General features: G+C 40.7%; 1 pseudogene; it reads left to right on the top strand.

The window, feature by feature from the left end:
- The first annotated feature begins 624 nt into the window (after window positions 1-624).
- On the top strand, window positions 625-11,908 carry LOC115687107 (disease resistance protein L6-like; annotated as a pseudogene).
- The last annotated feature ends 9,657 nt before the right edge of the window (window positions 11,909-21,565 follow it).

The following is a 21,565-nucleotide window of genomic DNA, read 5'->3' as shown; positions in this document are numbered from 1 at the left end:
AAGGAAAGGTGCGCCTGGAGCAGCGAATGGAATGATCATCCATCGGATATTGCCAAGAAGCTAACGTCGAGGATGAGGAGTTTCGACCACAAGAAGGCAACGAGTGAGTAGTTGGTTTTTAGTCAATTTGAAGGCATCTCCAGATTCCTAGTGTGAACATATGAAATTGTATGAAACGACCAACGTACTGTGAGAGATTAAATTATGCATAATAGTCGAGGAGTAATCGTGCCTTGCCTCCTGCTTTCCCTTCTTCCTCCTCACCAGCCACGCTGTAAATGTGATGCAGAGATAGTTGAGTAATCATTTTCCTGCTCAAAACTATCCATAACAGTCGAGTCTCAGAGAGAGAGAGAGAGAGAGAGAGAGAGAGAGAGAGAGAGAGAGAGTGCACTGCAATGGAAGATCATCCCCCGACGCGACAGCGCAAGCGAGCTGAATTCACCGAAGCTTCGACTCCGACCATGTTGAAGCGACCAACACCGGACCTCCTTGAAGAATTGTTCGAACTACAGTCAGAGGAGTGCGAGAGCAAAGAGACTGTTCTTCTTCCCTCGACCCGACAACGCAAGTGAGCTGAATTCACCGACGCGTCGACTCCGACCATGTCAAAGTGACCAACACCGGACCTCCTTGAAGAATTGTTTGAATTACAGTCGGAGGAGGGCGAGAGCGAAGAGACTCTTCTTCTTCCCATGACCCAACAACGCATGCGAGCTGAATTCACTGAAGCTTCAACTCCGACCATGTCGAAGCGACCGAAACCTGACCTCCTCAAAGAATTGTTTGAATTACAGTCGGAGGAGGGCGAGAGCGAAGAGACTCTTCTTCTTCCCTCAACCAGACAACGCAAGCGAGCTGAATTCACCGAAGCTTTGACTCCGACCATGTCGAAGCAATCAAGACCCGACCTCCTTGAAGAATTGTTTGAATTACAGTGGGAGGAGAGCGAGACCGAAGAGACTCTTCTTCTTCCCTCTTCGGACTCATTGGAGAAGATCAATGTGCCGTCAGAGTCCGGCGCGAATTCTGGGCCATCTGCTTCGCCCACCTCTGTGATTGGAAACAATTACTACGTATTCTTGAGCTTTAGAGGTCCTAATACTCGCAATGGCTTTGTCGATCATCTCTACCATAAACTCCTAGATGTGGGTCTGCCATTCCATCCAAACTTCGTGTTCAGAGATGATGAGAACCTCCCCTTTTGGTGAGGGCATTGCTGAAAATCTTCTCAGTGCAATTGAGCACTCTAAGGTTTCGATCCCAGTCATCTCAAAAAATTACGCTGCTAGTGAATGGTGCCTCCACGAACTCATTCATATTATGGAGTGCAAGGAAAGTAAGAGACAAATAGTCTTGCCTGTGCTTTACAAGGTGAAACCGGAGGATGTGAAACGCATGCAGGGGAAATTTGGAGAGGCCTTCAAATCCAGTATGGATCGTTTTGATGAGGAGGTCAAGCAACAAGGGCCGGAAGCGCTCAAAAAAGCACTTACTCTTAGAGTATACGAATCAGGCAAATTTGCTAGTGGGTACGTCGTTCACCTTATTTTAACAGATCCTCGCCGGAAGAAGAATTTTTCTATTTATCATCCTTAATTCTTGTTTTGTGGAGCCATTAATAAGTTATCATGTGTTGTGTTGTTTGACAGGCGTGAAGCGGAATTAATAAAAGAACTTGTACGAGTAATAACGGGCGAGCAGCAACATGATTTCCTATCACCTCTTCCTAGGAACTTGGTTGGAATTGGTGATCGAGTAGGTGAGGTTATGAAATTGGCGGATACTGATACTTCTGAAACTCGAATTATTGGGATCTATGGGATTGGTGGCATCGGTAAGACAACTCTGATCACAAACATATATAATAAGCTTGCTAAGAAATTTGAGTGCCGCAGCTTTCTTATGGATATCAGAGAAACAATTAATCGCAAGGGTATGGAGCATATCCAAAAACTACTAATCTCAGATATAATAGAAAATCATGAAAGTAGTGCGCGTGATCCTGTGAGAGAGATTGTAAACATCCGATCAAGTTGTGAAAAAAAGAAGGTACTTATACTTCTTGATGACGTGGGTCATCGGGACCACATAGATAAATTGATTGGAGGTTGTAATTTCGAATTAGGAAGTAGAATCATTATTAGAAGTCAAGATAAGGCCCTCTTGAAGTCTGAATATAAATGTTATGAACTCGAAGAAATGAATGACAAAGATAAGGCCCTCTTGAAGTCTTGTATGCATTTGGAGCGAAACAACCTCCAACAAAACTCGTGAATCTTTCTAGGGATATTGTTGCCACCACAGGAGGGCTTCCTCTAGTTCTCGAGATTATAGGTTCATATCTCAAAGGAAAAGATGAAGTCATATGGACAGAGACACTGCAGAAATTGAGGAAGGTGCCTCATATGGATGTAAAAGAAAAGTTGAAGATTAGTTACTATTCATTAGGAGATCAGGAAAAACGAATGTTTCTAGGCATAGCCTGCTTTTGCATTGGAATTGACAAAAGAATTGTCACTTACCTATGGAAGGATCTCGATTTGTACCCAGCTTCCGGATTGGCAAGAATGATCGAACTTTTGTTAATAAAATATGGTGGTAACAATGAGCTAAGAATGCATGATCAATTAAGAGATCTAGGCAGATATATAGCCTATTCTGCAGCTAAGAAGCCTTGGAATTGTAGCAGACTATGGGATGAGGAAGCCATGAAAGTTCTAGGATGCAAGGTAACAAGTTTGTCTACTTTTGGCCTCTCACATGTTATCTAATGGTAGTCCCTCAAATTACTATTGTTACTGTTCTTTTTCTCTATCTTTGACCGTTCTCAGCATGCTATTAGCATTTTCTTGGTAAAAGCTACATCCCATTCTGGCCTCTAGTTCATGTAAAGTTTTGCACTAGTGATTATGAGGCTCAGAATAGGGTTATTAAATTTGTGTACTATTAACTCTATCTATTTTGCTCTTTTGGCATTTTCACATCATTTTCTAGCAACAGCATAAGGCTATTCTATCCAGCGGTCATAATATATACATGTGTTCATACTGGTGCTATGCACGGATCTAGTCGTACGTATTTTGAGCACATAATTCAACATTAATGAATGTTGTGCAAAATCAAACAATAGTAAATTACGACAGAAGAAACTAACTAACAACCAGCATATGATTTTGTACATATTCATACAAAGTAATTTTCGATAAAAAAACTGAAAAAGCAAAGATCGAAATTAAGAAATTAAATGATTATAGGAAGTAAGTGACGGAATAGTGAAAGGTGACAGAAATTGTGTTCTCCTCATTTTATCTGCCTTTGGTGTGATACAATATCCACCTCTATTATGTAATGAGCGATCCCTTCTTGGTACGGATTAATTGAGCCTTATGCACACACACCAACAAAGAGACAAAAATCTATTGTTAGACATTAGCTAAGAAAAAACAGATAATTAACTTATCAAATAACATAACTGGAGAGCAAAAAATAAATGTTAGAATGCAAAAAAAAGGAAAACGATAATAATCATTGTCGTGACCTCCCCGAACCGGCCCCGCCGCCTAAAGGGTTAGGCTAATGGATTACTAAGTTAAACCTAGCTCGAACTCTCACAAGCCCATACCAATTCGCGACTTCGGTTTAAGTTATTAACATGCAAATCAATTTCATTTAGGAGTCGCCACTAATCAGTTTTTGATAGGTCGATTAAACACCTAAGTAAAGCACGAGAGAAATGCTTCACTTCCACGAACCAGAGATTCAATGGGTACGGGGACTTGATTACACTAATTGACCAACTAGTGTCCTTTCGGTACCTAACCTTGTTCAATTACCGCCTAACGTGTTCACATTAACAAGAAGTCTCAAAAATTCATTCCTAACCAAGCTAAAGAAAGCAACAATTAATACATAAACCTAACATGCATAGTCGACCACATGCGAGATTAAATTAAACGCACAATTCAAAGCGTGCGAATCAAACGAGGTGCAATCAAACATAAGCTAATCACACAAAAGGGGAGAGAAAAATAACTTTAAAACCCAATTTCCAATTTTTGATTTTCGGAATTTTTCTAAAAAAAATTTTAAAATTTTTTTTAATATTAAAATAATATAAATCGGATCTAGGTCGGATCTCCACATCCGACCCGGATCGGGACTAACACGGGCGCACCGGCCCGGGTCCGCAATCGAACTGGGCTCATTTATTGAGCCCGGTCTAATTTTTTCGAAATTATTATTTAAAAAAAAATGGCCCAGCCCAAAATTCCTTTTTTTTAAAAACAAGAGCCCAAAGCCCAACAAGAAAATAAAACACAAATGATAATCTAGCCCAATTCCCAACTTCAGCCCATCCGCGAAATGGCCCAAGACCTAAAAAAAACTATTCTAATTCTAAACTAAAAAAACCTAAAACCTAATAAACCCTAAAATTAAGCCCAAACACCAAATAAAACCCTACTCGTTTAGACCCACACGCCCGACCCGACTTGCGGCCGTCGACCCGACTCACTTGAAACCCTAGTGCCCGCGACCCGACTCCCGACCTGAATCACTTGAATGTCGGCCGCCGCCCCGACATGGAGTTAGCCATCCGTGAATCAGCCGCGAACCAGCCGGATCCCGATGAGGGACTGGCTATCCGGTTCCCTTCGCGACCACGCCCCAACCGCCGAGCAAATCTACGGGCCTCCCCTGCTAGCGTCACCGTCGTGGCGGCCATCGGCTCACCGGGACCGTCCGGCATTCCAGCATAAACAAAATGCAATAGCACAGAGACAAATTCAAGGAGCTCGGTTCAGGCATAACAACAAACAGTTGGAGCGCGCGGCAAAAAACGATGGATTTCTGGCACGATCGAGGCTCAAAACGGGCTAAAATCGTCAACACGAGACGCATGAAGAAGCAAAAGCACGCATGAGGCATCACGGGCCGAAACTCGCGCCAGCCGGACGGCCGCGAGCTCCGATCAGTGAACCCGAGAAACAGAGGATGGAAGCAAAAACAGGGGAGGGGGCTGCCATTGCGGCACTCCCTATCCAGCTCGACGGTGGCGAACGAGGGCGAGTGAGATAGATCGTACTAGGTCCGGTCGCCTCGCACGCCAACGAGCCGAAATCCTCGGGAAATTGGCCCCGAATCGCACGAAACAAAACCCGACAGCAGCTCGGGTACGTGACCTACCGTGTGCAATGGGGGTGCGCGTCGGAGCTTGGCCGGTCACGGTTGAGGTGTAGTAGTCACCGAGGAGACCGTTCGCTCTCAGATCTCACGCCCTGGAGCTCTCGGACTCACTCTCTCTCTCTCGGGATCTCTCTCTCTCGGATTTCTCTATGCGGAACCCCCCGATTTCTCCCTCTCGACCTCGGATGTAAGGGCGGCCAGTGGCGCGGAGCCGGCCAGCAGGCGCGCATGGCCCCTGCCACCGCCAGCCTGCCGTGGCCGGCCTGCTCACAACCCGAGGATCACGCCGGCGTGCCCCGCGCCCCTCTGGCTTCTCTGTTCTTCTGCACTGTTCCTCCCCCGTATGTTCTGAAACATTGACTGAGGAGGAGGGAGATGAACAGACGCGGGCCGGGCCGAAGGAAAGAGGGCCTGCCCGTGTGGGATAATGAAACGGAAGGAGAAGATAAAAATGGGCCGCGTAAAAATAAAAAGAAGAGGAAAAAAGAATGGGCCGACGAACCCGGCCCGAAAATCTTTTTTTAAAAAAAAAATTTGTGTCCTAATAGACCCTATTAATGCAAATGTGCCTAATATCTATATGCCATGTAATTTAATGAAAATATTTTTTGCTTAGTAGTTTAAAAATTAAACCCTAAATTTTTTTATGCGATAAAACCCTAAATGATTGGGCAAAATTTAAGTGCCAACAATCACTATCCTTTATTTACTAATTGATATATTTTTATATGAATGGGTGAATGGCAAAAAGTGCACTAACAAATTCTTAAGATCAAGTCGAATTTTATGACTGATTGGGGCAAATTCAATGATGACTAATTGAGTAGCGCGTTCATCTTAGGAGAAAATTACCTAATCGATCGTAAATCTATTGTGCGAATGTCCATTTAATCATAAACTTATCAATTTTGCCAATTTAGTCTTTAACATTTGCATTAAATTCCAATGTAATCATTTCGATCAATTTTCTTCACGATCCAATCGTTTATGTCTATCCTACAAGGCACACCGCCACATCAACAATTTCATGCAAAAATTAGCCGAAATGACTACATTGGAATTTCACACAAAAGTATTAAGACTAAATTGCAAAATTGGTAAGTTTAGAATTGATTGGACAATTTCTAACTCATCTAAGGATTAGTTGTTGAGCTTTGAGCTTGAATATCCAAAAAAGAAAACTCAAGTTCAATAGACCAAATTCTTGTTTCCATCCAGCCATACACCAAAACCAAAAATATTTTATGAACGGGAAGGGAATGAGTTGTCATGCTTTATGAATGCATAACTCTGATTAGGTACTTTTTGTTTTTCAAATGTGCAACAGTTCTCACATATGTCAAAGGGACACCTTATTTAGTCAGTCGTCAATACTACGGATGTAACAAAATTTAATTTCAAAATTTCTAAGAAAACTTGACTAATTTCATAAAAGAATTTCACATGAAACATCAAAATTTGGGGCAAACGAGTGAAAATTGACATATTACATGATCATGTAATTACAAAAAATCACGTATATTTCTTTTTCCCTACAAGTGTAGACAAAATGCATCGGCCACAACAACATGCAGAGTATAATAACAAAAGGAGGTTGGATGGCAATTACAATCCTTAATTTTATTTTGTTTTTTGTAGGAGGAAAATGAAAATATTGAGGCACTACGTCTGGACGAAAGGGGCTCTAGAGAGTTCATAGAGCAAGAGAGCTTCAAAAGAATGCCTAACGTGAAGTTCCTTCATTTGAGTGCCGTGGGTTTTTCTGGAGATTTCGAAGGATCACTTTCTGAATTAAGATGGCTAAAGTGGGAGAGATGTCCTGACTCTTTCGAGACAACCAACGTTCATTTGGAGAAATTGATCATGCTTGATTTATCATAAGACAATATTAGTGGAAATTGTATTAGTGAAAATTGGAGAGGATGGAGTTCAATTAAGGTGAAGATGAAAAAGGCTTTCTATTTTGTTACATTTGATGATAAATCATTCTATTTCTAACTGCTACTCTAGGAACATGTTTCTTTCTTGTAGATGGAGAGGTTGAAAGTTCTTAATCTTTCGCGGTGCTTCAATTTGCGGAGCCCCCCTAATCTCTCCGCGTTTAAAAACTTGGAGATGCTAATCCTAGAATATTGTGTCCGTTTGGAGGAAATCGACCCTTCCGTTGGAGATGTCAAGTGCCTCACTTCCTTGAACTTGAGCCGCTGTGTGAATCTGGAGAAGTTATCCGAACAACTTGGTGAACTAGAAATTTGGAGGAACTTGTCGTAGACAAGACTTGGATAAAAGAAATCCCTCCATGTATAGGATCTTTGAAGAAGCTGAAGACGCTTAATGCCATATGGTGTCAGAGAGTGACTGAAGTTCCCAGCTCAATAGTCCGTCTCCGTCTGGTAAGATTGTCGTTAGCAGGCTCCTCCACGTTTGCAACAGATCCCTTTTTCAAATGGGAAGTTGGGAGAGTTGGTTGAGCTGAACTTGTCATTTATGGGTATTAAGGAATTACCTGAATCCATCGGGGATTTGAACAAATTAAAAATTGTGAGGATTTGTTGTAGCATGATAAAAGGGTTACCGAGCTCTATTGGGAAATTGCAAAGCCTCCAAGACTTTGATGCCTGTGGATGCCTTGACCTAGAAGGACAAATTCACGTTGATAAAGGTGGATCGTCTTCTCTAAAGACCCTATGTTTATTTGAAACAAAATTTTCTAGCTTGCCGAAAAACTTAGATCAGCTTTCTTCTCTCGAACACCTCGATTTACTTTACTGTAGCGAGCTTCAATCACTCCCAAAACCTCTTGTTAGCTTATCATCCCTGCGGCTCACCTGTCGGAGCAATGAGCTGCCATCGCTCTCTCACCTGAAGCATCTAAAGGAGCTCACCCTTTGATTATTACAAGTCTCTTCAGAGCATCCCAAAGCTTCCCTCCTGCACACGGAAGCTTCTCGTTTGGAATTGTCCCAAATTGGAAAGGTTGCCAAAAGCTTTCCGATTTGGGAATTTTTCTCGAAATTAGAGCTCCTGCGATGCAATGGGCTGAAGGAATTGGATGGAACTGGAAGCTTTAAAATCCCTAAGAAGGTTGAACCTGTCCGCACGCTTTTATGTTTTCCCACTTCGACGACTATGATGAAGAGGCAGATAAAACTCCATGCGATACGAGGCCTTGAAAAATTGGGATCCCTGGAAGTGTTGAATTATCTCTGGGCGCAAGTACATTCAAGTGCTGGACCTTTCAAAGTCGGAGCATCTGAAGCAGTTTGATTGTTAGGCATTGCAAAAGCTTAGTGGAAATTCGCTGCCTAAGTAAATTGCTGGAGTGCTTTTTATAGGGATGGGTGCGAGTCACTCCAGAAATTACCGGACTTTTTACCATCGACGGGCCATGGTTTTGGCGGGAAGAAACAGCAAGAAGCTGACTGAGGTTTGCGGGGGGCTATAGTCGGATCTTCATGAGGAAGCCCACGAGGTTGCCAAGGACGTGGTGCGATTCTAGGGCATTGGGGTAAGAAGAGGAGGAGGGTGGATATCGAGCACAGAGAGAAAAGGGGAAGAGACTCTGAGGTCCAGCGTCATCTGGTGTGATGCTCTGTCTTCTGTCTTCTTCTTCTTCCGGTGGACGATGGGACGACTGATTCGAAAGTGAGATTCATGCTCACATGCTCCTCTAGCTGAGAAATGGAATTCGACTTGTAGCCTCACCCAGTCACCGATTGCTTTGACCCTTGTGCTCCAGCTTGAAATGGAGCAACGGAGGAGTTCGACGATGGGGGGTGATTATGGGAGAGAGAGAATGTTGGAGGCGAGGAATCTGGTGAAGGCAGTGGTTCCTTCCCCTCTCATTCACCATCCCTCTCCTGGAAAATCTCCAGTCTATACTCGCCTCGCTCTTTCATGTAATCGGTTGAATCTCCAAAACCCCAAAACCCTCTCTCTCTCTCTCTCTCTAGACGTTGTTTAAGGCCTAATGAGTTTACACTGCGTCCTTTTCTGGTCAGGCTAATGAGGAAGGATCTTCATGTTGGGTCTTCATTGCTTCTGGTTGCCATATCTTCAGAGTCCAGGTGATTGGACCCCTTTTAACATTAATCCATTCTTGTCGCTGATTGATCGGTTTATTCATTGGTTGATTCTTGGCGTGATTGGTGCATGCACATTCTGGTGATTCGAGGTTTTGAGTAGCTATTGTTGGTCTGATTTTGGATATTTGATGTCTGCACATGGAGGAAATGAAATGAAACTAATTCGAGCTTTTCTGGATGTTCAGCAAAGGATGTTTAGTTGTCCTATTATATTTATCAGCTTGTGATTCCTCTTAGGTGCAGAGATCTGCTCGGTTATTCTCTTCTACCAGTTTGCTATGGTGTAATGAGATAACTATAGCAGCTTTTGATTAGGTTTCGTGTCAATGGTGGTGAATTTTCCTCATGTTATTTGAGCAGTCGTAGAGCATGTATAGCAGGTTTATCAGGACTTATGAGCCTATTACAGGTTTAGGTTGATTTTATCACCCTGTCTAGGTAGCGTGGAAATTGACTGTGGAGTTGTCGGAACTAATGTGAACTAACTTCAGGTTGAACACGAACCTTGATTGGTGAGGTTCTACTTTCATAGCCATTTCTTTCCTGCTCTGGGATCTTGAAGCACCATGAGGGGTGACGAGGAGTGGAAAGATGAACAATCTCCTATGAACCATTTGTTTGTACCTATGATCCAAAGTAGCATTTTCTCCATGAGTATGTGGATGTCCTCACTCATCCCAGTTAGCTAATAACATAGTGAAATGGTGTTGAAGGCTACTAATTTCACACGGAAAAGGATGCTAGTGTCCGAATTGTTGTGATGGTGATATGGCTTGTTCATTTTTTCCTTACTTTTTCTTTGCTAGCTTTCTAGTTGAGTGGAATTGCTCCTTATCTCCTTCTGACCGTGGGAAAATGCAAAAGCTTGAGCTGCGATAATAGAAGTCCATTGGTTTCTTCTTTCACCAGGAGTTATCGAGCTCTGACATTGTGGTGTGTTTGGAAGAACTTTTGCTTTTAACTTTCATCTATACTATTGTTTTTAGCATTTGCAATGTGTCTTTTATTCAATACTCAGTGCTTCAAACCTTCAGAAAGCATAAAATATGCATTTTATGGCCAATTATAGCAAAATAATTATTGTCTTGCTGACAAGGTCAGGAAGTACGTTTTGATTTCTAATGTTGAAACAGAAACACCATTAAATTTGTTTCTATTTCCATGGTTGGTTTTCATTCTGTCATCCTCTGTATGGATCCTCTACAATGTGATTATCTTGCTTTTTGAAGGTTACAAACTCTATGCTAGTCAACTGTTGCCCGCACCAATGCGAAATTCAGAGTACAGAGCGAACTGAATCTGACAGTAAGTGGCTTTTCTTTTAAGTTACCTGAAGATTTCAGTTCACAAAAAGGTGTTGAAGAATGACGTTGAGTCGTGCTTGAGAAATATATGGTCGTTAGCCGGTTCAACTATGAATTTGAGGTTTGCGTCCCCAGCGGGAATGAATTATGTTTGATGCAGGGGTGGAGACTGCTTTGGCCAACTTATTGTCTGTTCCTTAGCTTTTCAATGTTTATCTTTTCTCATGTTGGGCAAGAAGGTTGGTCCACGATTGAGCCATGCCCTCGATCGATGGTGCTACATTGTTCCGCAGTGGAGTCTCTCCCTGATTCGCCTACAAAAACTCCATCTGTGCTGTTTGGGAAGCTTGATTGTGAAATGGTAAGGAAAAGATCAATCTTTGGAGCTTAGTTTGGAGGCTTTAGACGTTGCCACCATAAAATAAGCGACATTTGTTTTATCCATGGATCTGTGTCAAACTTCGTTCATCGCTTAATATGCCAATGTGAAGGATACTCTCTCCGAAGGCAGATATATGGCCTTGGTCAAGCTGAAAGTATTATCATCAATGGTGGAAATCAGGTACAAATCATGTCACCACTCGTTCTTTGTTTTACTTCATGCCTTTATTAATCATCTTGCAAATTCGTACCTTAACATCATTCGCAATTTATTACTTCAGTTCGGTCATTGTTTGGTGATGACAATGCCTACACCCCAGAGGCTTTAGAAGAACAGAGGATTTCCGCTGTATTGTGGATAACAGTGTAAGATCCAAACCAGAAGTATGGAGGAAGTCCTTCAATCAACTGTATTGCTTTCATTTTTTTGGGATAAACATGACAAGTAATCAATGGGTGGCTAGAAAGGTGATTTGTTTAAGTCCTTCAATGTTTAAGAGCTGATCTAGATCTCTTAATGCCATCTTTTCTTGAACTACAGCTCAAATCAGACTGTTTTGTTACAGTTGCCAATTAATGGAATTAGAAAGCCACTCCTGCAATAACTGTGGTTTCAGCCAGAAATGTGCACCATTTTTGGCTAGGCTGATGACGGGGACAAAAAATCTTTAGAGCTCGGGTACTACCCAGCTGTTTATGGCTCTAAAATGAAGTGGGAGGAGTTGTGCGTATGATTTTTAATTCTATGGAGAGCTTAATTGGTACTGCATCAGAAGCGAGGACTTCCAACTATAATTGTAATCTTGACATAGGAACTGCATATTGGCAATATTAGGAGTGCAAATTGACTTGGAAGATTCTAGTCATGTTCTTTTATTATCGTTTTCACAACAGTTTGATGTATGTCTCTGAATCTTAATGAGAGAAATCATGTTCTTTCATTATCATTCACTCAAAGAGAATACCAGAATGATGGAGAACACATATGCTCCATGTAGAATTATGAAGAATATATGCATGATAGCAGCACGATAGAGATTGGGTTCTGGAGATCATCCGTGTTTCCTAGTAATTGTACATATAGCAGTTAAAGTATCATATTCGGTTAAGAGTACCTACTTCACATTAGTAGTTTCGGTTTGGCATGGGGTTATGTCGATGTCTTATTGCTTTCTAACTTATTTCAAGTAATCTCAGGGAAATTGGTCGACTAAGTGAATGCAATGCTTCGGCATCATCTGGCTTGTGATCCTGGTGGGAATGAAAATAGATAAGAATGCCTTTGAAGTACATTGCATGTCATTATACGTCATCAGTCACGAAGAAAGACTCTTCATCCTTGACATGACACGAATATGTTCTTATGCAAACAGAGAGTATTACCTTTTTCCAAGTTCTATTAAGGTTTGTTTCCTAGAACAGAGGATGTTTATTATGTGTTTCTTTTCATTCATTTATGCATAATAAGAAAGAACTTCATTACTTATTAGCAAAAGTTCCACCAAAAAGCTTAAAGTATTAGTCAGAGGTAGACTAAATGTATATGACCCCTGTTGAAACCCTTTATTTAACCAATGTGGAATAACACTTCTAATAATTGATTGATCATGGCAACTACTCATGTCTATGTGGTTTTGATTGCATTTTTAGTAGCTTATGTCCACTGATTCTGTCATGGATTAATAAGCCACTGGAGGCACCATCATAACATTTTTACTTTTCTCAAATCCAGGACACACCGATGTTGAGATGATGAATTTCCATGTATCTATATGCATCTTTGTTTGTCAATTGAGATGCTAATACATAGATTACTCAATCTAATGATGGATTCATGGCCTTGATCCTGTCAAAAGTAACATCCTCTTCGATGGGAAATCTGGTAGGAATCATGTTGTGCTCTTTCTTGTTTTTTGTCATGCCTATATCCATTTCACATGTTCATACCATCAGTTAGTGTCTTTACGTATCTAATTTGCATCCTTCTGTTGTTTTTTGATTTGGTGATGACAATTTCTCATGCCCCTCATGCTTTAAATGACCAGGAGCTTCATTGTAATTTTGGCAATTGTGGGATATCCCAACCAAATATCTGGGATATGGATGAGACAGGGACATTCTTTAAACCGATTGCATTGCGTCATGCTTTATGAATGGGAGCTGTCCATCATAGTACAAGATTCTTCATTCTTGACGTGGTATCAATTTGCGCTTGTGTAAATAAAGTAATACTTCTCTCCAACTTCTATGAAGTAGAGAAATTTACTATCCGATGGATTTTGGAAACTGCTCATGCATATGTGATCTTGATTGCATTTTATTAATTCGTTATTTGGTCATGGAAGTAGGCAGTGAAGGTACCATAAACGTGTTTTGCATTTTCTTAAAGGTGGGGCATTAATGTCAAGATGATGAATCTCCATGGATCTGTATCAAACATTGCTCGTCGCCTTAAATGCCAATGTGAAGATTGCTCTCTCTGAAGGTAGATATATGGCCTTGATCAGGCTGAAAGTATTATCATCTACAGTGGAAACCCGGTACAAAATCATGTAGCCACTCTTTCCTGGTATTACTTCATCTCTTTATTAATCATCTTGCAAATTCTCACCCTTACATCATTCGCAATTTCTTACTTCAATTCAGTCATTGTTTGGTGATGACAATGTCTACGCCCCATAGGTTTAAAAAAAACAGAGGATTTTCACTGTACCGTGAATAACAGTGTGAGATCCAAACCAGAGTATGGAGGAAGTCCTTAAATCAACCGTATTACTTTCTTGTTTTTTTGGATAAACATGACAAGTAATCAATGGGTGGCTAGAAAGGTGATTTGCTTTAGTCCTACAATATTTGAGAGCTGTTCTATGTCTCTTAATGCCATCTTTTCTTGAACTACAGCTCAAATTAGAATGTTTTGTTACAGCTGCCACTGAACGGAATTGGAAATTCACTTCTGCGATAAGCAGTTGTGGTACCATTTTTGGCTTGGCTAATGACAAGAACAAAAAATCTTCAGAGCTCGGGTATCCCCCAGCTGTTTATGGCACTGAAATGAAGTGGGAGGAGCTATGCATATGATTTTTGCTTTTGTGGATAGCTTAATTGGTACTGCATCAGAAGCAAGGACTTCCAACTACAACTGTAATCTTGACATAGGAATAGCTCATTGGCAATATTAGGAGTGCAAATTGACTTGGAAGATACTAGTCATGTTCTTTTATTGTCATTTACACACAGAATACCAGAATGATGGAGAACACATATGCCTTATGTAGAAGTATGAAGAATATTTGCATGACAGTAGCCCGACAGAGATCAGATTCTGGAGATCATCCTTGTTTCCTAGTAATTATAGCAGGTAAAGTATCATATTCAATAGAGAGTACCTACTTCACATGAGTAATTTCAATTTGGCATGGGGTTGTGTTTTCTGTCTTATTTCAAGGAATCTCAGGGAAATTAGTCGACTAAGTGAATGCAATGGTTCAGCATCATCTGGTTTGTGATCCCGATGGGAATGAAAATAGACTAGAATGCCTTCGAAGGACATAGCATGTCGTCATACGTAAGTTGAAAACTCTTCATCCTTGAGATGATATGAATATGTTCTTATGCAAATAGAGTATTACCTTTTTCCAAGTCCTATTAAGGTTGGTTTCCTAAAGCACATGATGTTTTCGTTTTATGTGTTTCTTTCATTCATTTGTTCATAATTAAAATAACAATTTTGTGGAGAAACAAATGGAGTCGCAGTATTTCGAGATTTGTTATGAGCAAATCAAATTAATGGAGAAATTAAGGCTCCGTTCGTTTGGCGGAAAGTGTTATAATTCTGGAAAATGTTTTCCCAGAAATCATTTTCTTGGAAAACTCAATTTTTCGGTATTCGGCTGAAATCTGAAAAAGTCTCGAAAAATATTTTCCGGTGTTCAGCGACCACTGGTGTCTAGTGGTGGCTACGGCGGCGGGTGGTAGCAGCGGCTGCGGCTTGTGACTGGCGGCGGAGGCGGCAGCGGCGACTGGAGATCGGTGGCGGCGGCAACGGGCAGCGACCGACGATCGATGGCAGAGGCGGTGGCGATGACCGGCGATCAGTGGCGGAGGTGGCGACGGCGACGGGTGGTGGCAGCCGGCAATCGGTGGAGGCGGTCGACGACAGCGGGTGACAATTGGCGACCGGAGGCGGCAGCCGGCAACCGGCGGCGGCGGCCGGCAACCAGGGGGGAAAGAAAATGTTGAAAATAAAATGGTGAAAGAAGAAGAAGAAAAAGAAGATATGTGGAAAATGACTTCCTCTTTTCAGAAAGAGGAAGTCATTTTCCTTAGATTTGTTCATGTTTTTCCTCATTGAGGGAAAATGTTTTCCGCCCCCTAAACACCGAAAAATCCCGAAAATATTTTCCTGAAAAATATTTTTCGCCAAATGAACACAGCCTAAGAATAATTTTTTTATCTCCTCATTCCATCGTTTGTTAATGTGCTGAGAGTACTGCCACACTTATCATCCTATGTTAAATTACCAATATTTATTAAATTATTAACACCATCGTAAGCGTTCCATTAAATTACCAATATTTATTTCCGCAAACTTTGAAGTAAATGAACAAGAAATCTCAATAAAATAATTTCTAGATCTAGCAAATCATTTCAACGACAATCAAACAATTTCTAGTTATTATCGTGATATTATCTATTTCTTCCCTCAAGTATTTTCCCCACTGGCATACCACACATGCGAAAAATAGATTGATTTATCTCGTGGCACATCGCTCGGGCCTATTTTAACTATTATATGAATTTCACTCCAAAATTTTAATAATATTTCGTGTTTTACAACAATCGAAATGATTATCATAAAATTTTTGGAAGCGCAAAAATTTAAAACTGGTAATCATCCTCTTCTTCCTGTCTTGTCAGGATCGAACGTTGACATCTCTATCTACCGTCCCATCCCCACCAATCCATGAGCGTCGACCCTAGACATCATTGACTTGAAAGTATTTTACCTAATTTAACTATATGACATGCCATAAACTTTTGGATAACCAAATCCATCAAGATTTCATTTTCTTCTCTCGAACCTCATTACTTTATTTTGATGAAAAACAATTAACTCACTTATTTACATACATAGTGCAATAAATTTTAAGATCAACTTACTCTTAAATTATCTATATTGCTCTAAAATTAGGAATCGAGCACCATCGCTCATCTCCCATCGCCCACTTCTCTCCCCCTCCCCCAATTCTCTCCCCCTTTGGTTTCTATCTTCTTCTTTTTTCTTTCTAGATTTTGCAGATGTGGCTCCTGACAGCCCAATTAGGCTAGCAATCGTAGGTCTCAAGATGGAGATGGATCATCACGTCAGATGCCAACATGACCAAGTTGATTAGGGGAATTCAATTGATCCGATTCAAAGAATAAATGGCCAAATTAAACAAAATTAAAGTTTAGCGATCAAGTTGAACTTTCATCAAGAGCATGGGGATCATTTTTTTTTTGGTCGATATTATTTAAAGTCGAGAGTTTTTAAACAAAAGGTCCGATGAAGGGGTATCCAAACATAAAAACTTTCAAAAAGGTTGGGGAGACTAATTTTGAAAATGCCCCTTTTTTATACTCCATATGCATCCATTATTTTTAAGAATGTCTTTGAACACTTCTATTTTTCTCTTGTTTTTCACCTAACACAACTTACTCCCACACATAAATTACTAAGTTTCAACTAATTAGACATAGGAGTCACTTCGTTCTTTGTCAGTTAATTATATTGAGGTTATACTTCAATGATCAATCAAAGAAAGTGTTTTTCCACTAGATCAACCTGGAGATACTATTTTGCAAGAGAAGAGAGATATTAAATTGAAGAATTTAAGGGCGCATTTTGTAAGAGGAAGAGAGGTGTCAAAAAGGAAATGATCTTGTAGTGTTGAGTGCTAACCTGGGTTTCAGAGATACAAAGGTGATGGATCGAATCAGTCGACAAAAATACATATAAAGAAGATTCAACATCCCAAGGAAGATACTGTTCTTTCTTTTGGTAATTATTTAATGGCCACCAAACAACAGCACGTTAAACAAAGATTTCAATCGGTTATATGTAACTTTGGTACCGTCTCTTTGGGATAAAAAAAAATCGATCGATGTCAATTAAATGAAACTTGTAACTTTAGCTAGATAAAATATTAATGGACGTCAATTTAACGTAACTTCAGCTGGATAAAAATTGATGAAAGTCAATTTGATGTCGCGGGGGAAGTCCTTTTCTTGCCAACTCTGCAATGGGTCATTATCATTGTGACTAAAGTACGATAGTAAGAAACAAATTTAAAATTTCAAGTTGCGTTAATTTAGAACATAGTGCGTGAAAAGCCACCTAATTTTGTCTCTGTCTAAACCAACTGGGAAAATTCATTTGCCCAACTATTTTCGAAAATCCATGAACTTGGATCCCCATATTTGTTGGTGCATACCCTTTGGCAATTGCGCTAACCTTATGTGTTTTTTAGCTGCCACAGATGCGGCTCGATGCTTGGCTTCTGTCATCGACAACGATGCAGTTGGCTGTCTTAAGCCGCACCAAGAGATGGCTTCTGAACCAAGGCTAGACGTATAGCCTGTCGTCGATCTACAGGTGTCATAGTCATGGGCGTCATCGGCATCACACTAGCCAATTACCTCTTTGACCCTTTTTCCCTTTCGGCCGGCACGCTATTATTTCTGTACAGCAAGTTCCATTTTGTTTCTGATATCTTCTTTTGTAGCTTGGTCCACTGAAAATCACCAATCAATGAAATTTTTGTTTATGCCATCTTCCCTTATTTATTTCCTTTTTCTGTTTATAGTTTTTTCTTTTATTTTTAAAACTCAAGTAGATGAATTTTTCACGAAAATGTCGATAAGCCCAAACAAAAATTAGGTAGGTAAGATGAGTTTGTCGCCAATAGGCATAATGCATATATCGAGCAACTCAGAACGTACTAAGGAGGGCTTGCACATTCCCTTGTCAATGTCAGAGAAAACCATGAAAGTCCATCACAAATAAAAAAAAGAAAAAAAAACGCTAGTGAGGAAATTTCTAGGAAAAAAACGGAGCGTGCAAAAGACAATCTACCCTTCGACCAAAAAAAAAAAAAGACAATCTAACCTGCAAAATTACGGGATGTGTCGCCTCACCTTTAAATCGGACTTTGGTTATAGGATAAAAGAAAGGGTTAATACCACGAAAAATCCTAAATTGGTACACTTGTGATACATTTACCCCAAACTATTTTTTTGACCATAAAAAATCCCAAACTGGTACACCTGTGACAATTTTACCCTGAACTATTTTTTTGATCATTAAAAACCCCAATGGTATATCTGTGACAATTTTACCTGAACTTATCACAAAAATCCCAAATCACATATGTGACAATTTTACCCGAATTAAAATTTTAATATTTTTTTTTTATTTTTTTCGAATTTTTATTTATTCTTTATTCTTTTCTTTTTTTTTTTTTTCATCTTCAGACCCTGGCCGGTCGCCGGTCCGGCGACCGGCCAGAGGCAAAAGCCGGTGAGGGCCGCCCTCGCCCGACGCAGGCGAGGGTCGCCCTCGCCAGATCCGGCGAGGGCGACCCTCGCTGGTATCGGGCGAGGGCTGCCCTCGCCGGATCCGGCGAGGGCGACCCTCACTGCGTCAGGCAAGGGCCACCCTCGCTCGAGTCGGGCGAGGGTCGCCCTTGCCCCGGGCAGAGAGGACGGCCCTCGCCCGACGCAGTGAGGGCCGCCCGACGCAGCGAGGGCCGCCCGACGCCGGCGAGGGCCGCCCGACACCCGACGCAAGCGAGGGTCGCCCGACGCCGGCGAGGGCGGCCCTCGCCGGCTTCCGCCTCTGGCCGATCACCGGACCGGCCAGAGGTTGAAGGTGAAGGAAAAAAAAAAAAAAAAGAAAAGAAAAGAAAAAATTCAAAAAATTCAAAAAAATAAAAAAATAATATTAAAAATTAGTTCGGGGTAAAATTGTCACATGTGTACCAGTTTAGGGTTTTTTGTGGTATGTTTGGGGTAAAATTGTCACAGGTGTACCAGTTTAGGGTTTTTTATGGTCAAAAAAATAGTTTGGGGTAAATGTGTCATAAGTGTACCAGTTTAGGGTTTTTCGTGATATTAACCCTAAAAGAAAAAAAGTTCTTTGAAGAAGCTGGAGATGCTTGACGCCTCGATTGTGAATCTTGAAAAAAATGTCACGATTGTCTTAACTTTTTACGGCGCCCACTTCTTTTTTTTTTTGGTCAGTGGCGCTCACTACAATGACGTAATTATCTTCTTGACCACTTGAGTGTCACGTGAAGAATTCATCACTTTAGTGTCATTGGCGATTTGTGTAGCCAGAAAATTTGACGTGACATATTTTTAATATAAACCTTCCGACGTGACTCATCGATAAAATTAAGTCGCTAATATTGCTGCTGAACAATATCATCTGTGTGTGTTATTTGCCCGCCAATTAGCGACTTGGGGCTAAATTTGTTTTCTCCTTCAAACCCTGAAGTTGTTGGGTTTTTCAATGGAGGAAATGGAGCAAAATTAGGTGCTGAAATTTGCAAAGGAGAGCAGGAGCAGGATGAACATCGCCAAATTAAGCATGTTCCAATCAAGAATCGGATGAACAAGAGCTATGGAGTAGAGGGAGCCACATAGTTAGCAAAACGAATCGGTTGGTGCAATCGGGCCTCTTTGGAGTTGAATAGTTGTCATGGACTATGTCCCCGGCCCTCCGGGAGAATTTTCCTTCAGTGATATTTATCTTTAACACTCTTTTGAAAAAATTTCTTTTCCCTTTTAGTTCAAGGGGCATGTAATTACTTCTAATATTACAAAAAATCTCTTGCTCTCATGATGATCAAGAATACTAGAATAAAAATTTCCTGCGATCTATTTCACAAGTATTTTTCCTGTGCAAATCACGAGTCTATAGGCCAGTACAATGGTAATGTAATTGAAGCGGCAATATAGCTACTACGACCTTTTCTTTCTTGTTTTCCCCTTGCTTCTGGATATAAGATAAAATGTTGCGGCCAAAAGAGACTAATACAATTTAAACGATAAGCGATCCTCCCATCTGTAGCACGGGCTAACTAAAGTGCCGGTGTATATATAAGAACAAAAATCAGCTCATATCTTTGCACTCCATTCACCGGATGATGCCTAGAAGGCAACGACTAAGCACGTGCAGAGGAAGACAACTAGAAGCGATAAGGAATGACCGGCTTGGAGCCGGTGAATGGAATGATCATTCACCGGATAAATGCCAAGAAGCAAACGACTTCGCACTTTGCTAAGTCCAAGTCAATTAACCACTTTATTTATCTAATGACATCAATTATATCGATTCGGGGTAATTGCATCAGGATTTGGTTAGTGACCATATTAGTTAGAAAGTTCAACCTAAAAACTTAAATTATTAAATAGAATAAGATCACATGAATATAAAAAGCATTAACACCTGTTATCAAGCAACGTGGAATAATACTTTGTCAGCCCACTCATGGGACGGTTTGGGGGAAAATTAAGAATTGATGTTATCGCCCTTTATCCTTTGGAAAATGATAAGCTGACGGTGCAGTCTGCACCACATATTTTCCTATGGAAACCGGACGACTTGCTTGTTCGGTCTCCTGGGGATATCAAAATGGATCCCCCATCCGGTGAAAAAGGTATTGGGTTCTTGAGGCCCCACGTCTGACTTCATCTCTTACTCTGCACTGCACTGCCGTGCCCTGCTCCCGCTACTCTCTCTCTCTCTCTCTCTCTCTCTCTTCTCTCGATGAAATGATTAATTTAAAAAAAAAACATTAATTTTAGGTCGAAGGACAATTTTAGTCCAAACTTTTTTTTCTTCCGTAAAAAAACATCAATTTTAGGTCGAGGGACAATTCTGATCCGAACTTTTTTTTGTTCCGTAAAAAAATACCAACTTTAGGTTAAGTGACATTTCTGGCTCTAACTTTTTTTTGTCTTTTAAAAAAGCATCAACTTTCACTTAAATCCCAAATCTGTCCCCTATTGACTTAAAACCATTGATTATCCAACTTGACTATTCTACCTTAACAATAAATCCACGTGACTTACTGATTGGATTTAAAGCATTATTCATTGTCTTATTCTCTGAGCCACAGCTTGAAGAATAACGGTGAAACTGTTCATCTTCTTCACTTCACCGGCAAGTCAAAAATATCTCTAGATTGAATCTCTCTGGCCAGACTTCGTCGTTTTGTAGTAATCTAAAGCTATAGACCATCGCTTGTCGACAAACGCCATGAATGAGATTCGCTAGGCTCACCACCATAACTTTTTTTCTCAAACAAGGGTGACTTTAGACAAAAAGTCAACGGGAGGCCAGATTTGGGATCATGGTGAAAGTTTGTGATTTTTTATGAGACATAAAAAAGTTAGGCCCAAAATTGTCACTCGACCTAAAGTTGGTGCTTTTTTACAGTACAAAAAAAAACTCGGGCCAGAATTGTCCCTCAATCTAAAGTTGGTGTTTTTTTATGAGACAAAAAAAAGTTCGGATTATAATTATCCTTCGACCTAAAGTTGGTATTTTTTTTTAAATTA

Source organism: Syzygium oleosum, unplaced genomic scaffold (genome assembly GCF_021117445.2).
Source record: "Syzygium oleosum isolate NSW1041296 unplaced genomic scaffold, Sole_v2.1 Sole_v2.18, whole genome shotgun sequence".
Lineage (NCBI taxonomy): Eukaryota > Viridiplantae > Streptophyta > Magnoliopsida > Myrtales > Myrtaceae > Syzygium > Syzygium oleosum.
Note: the sequence above shows the minus strand (reverse complement) of the source record. Positions and strands in the feature narration are given on the sequence as shown.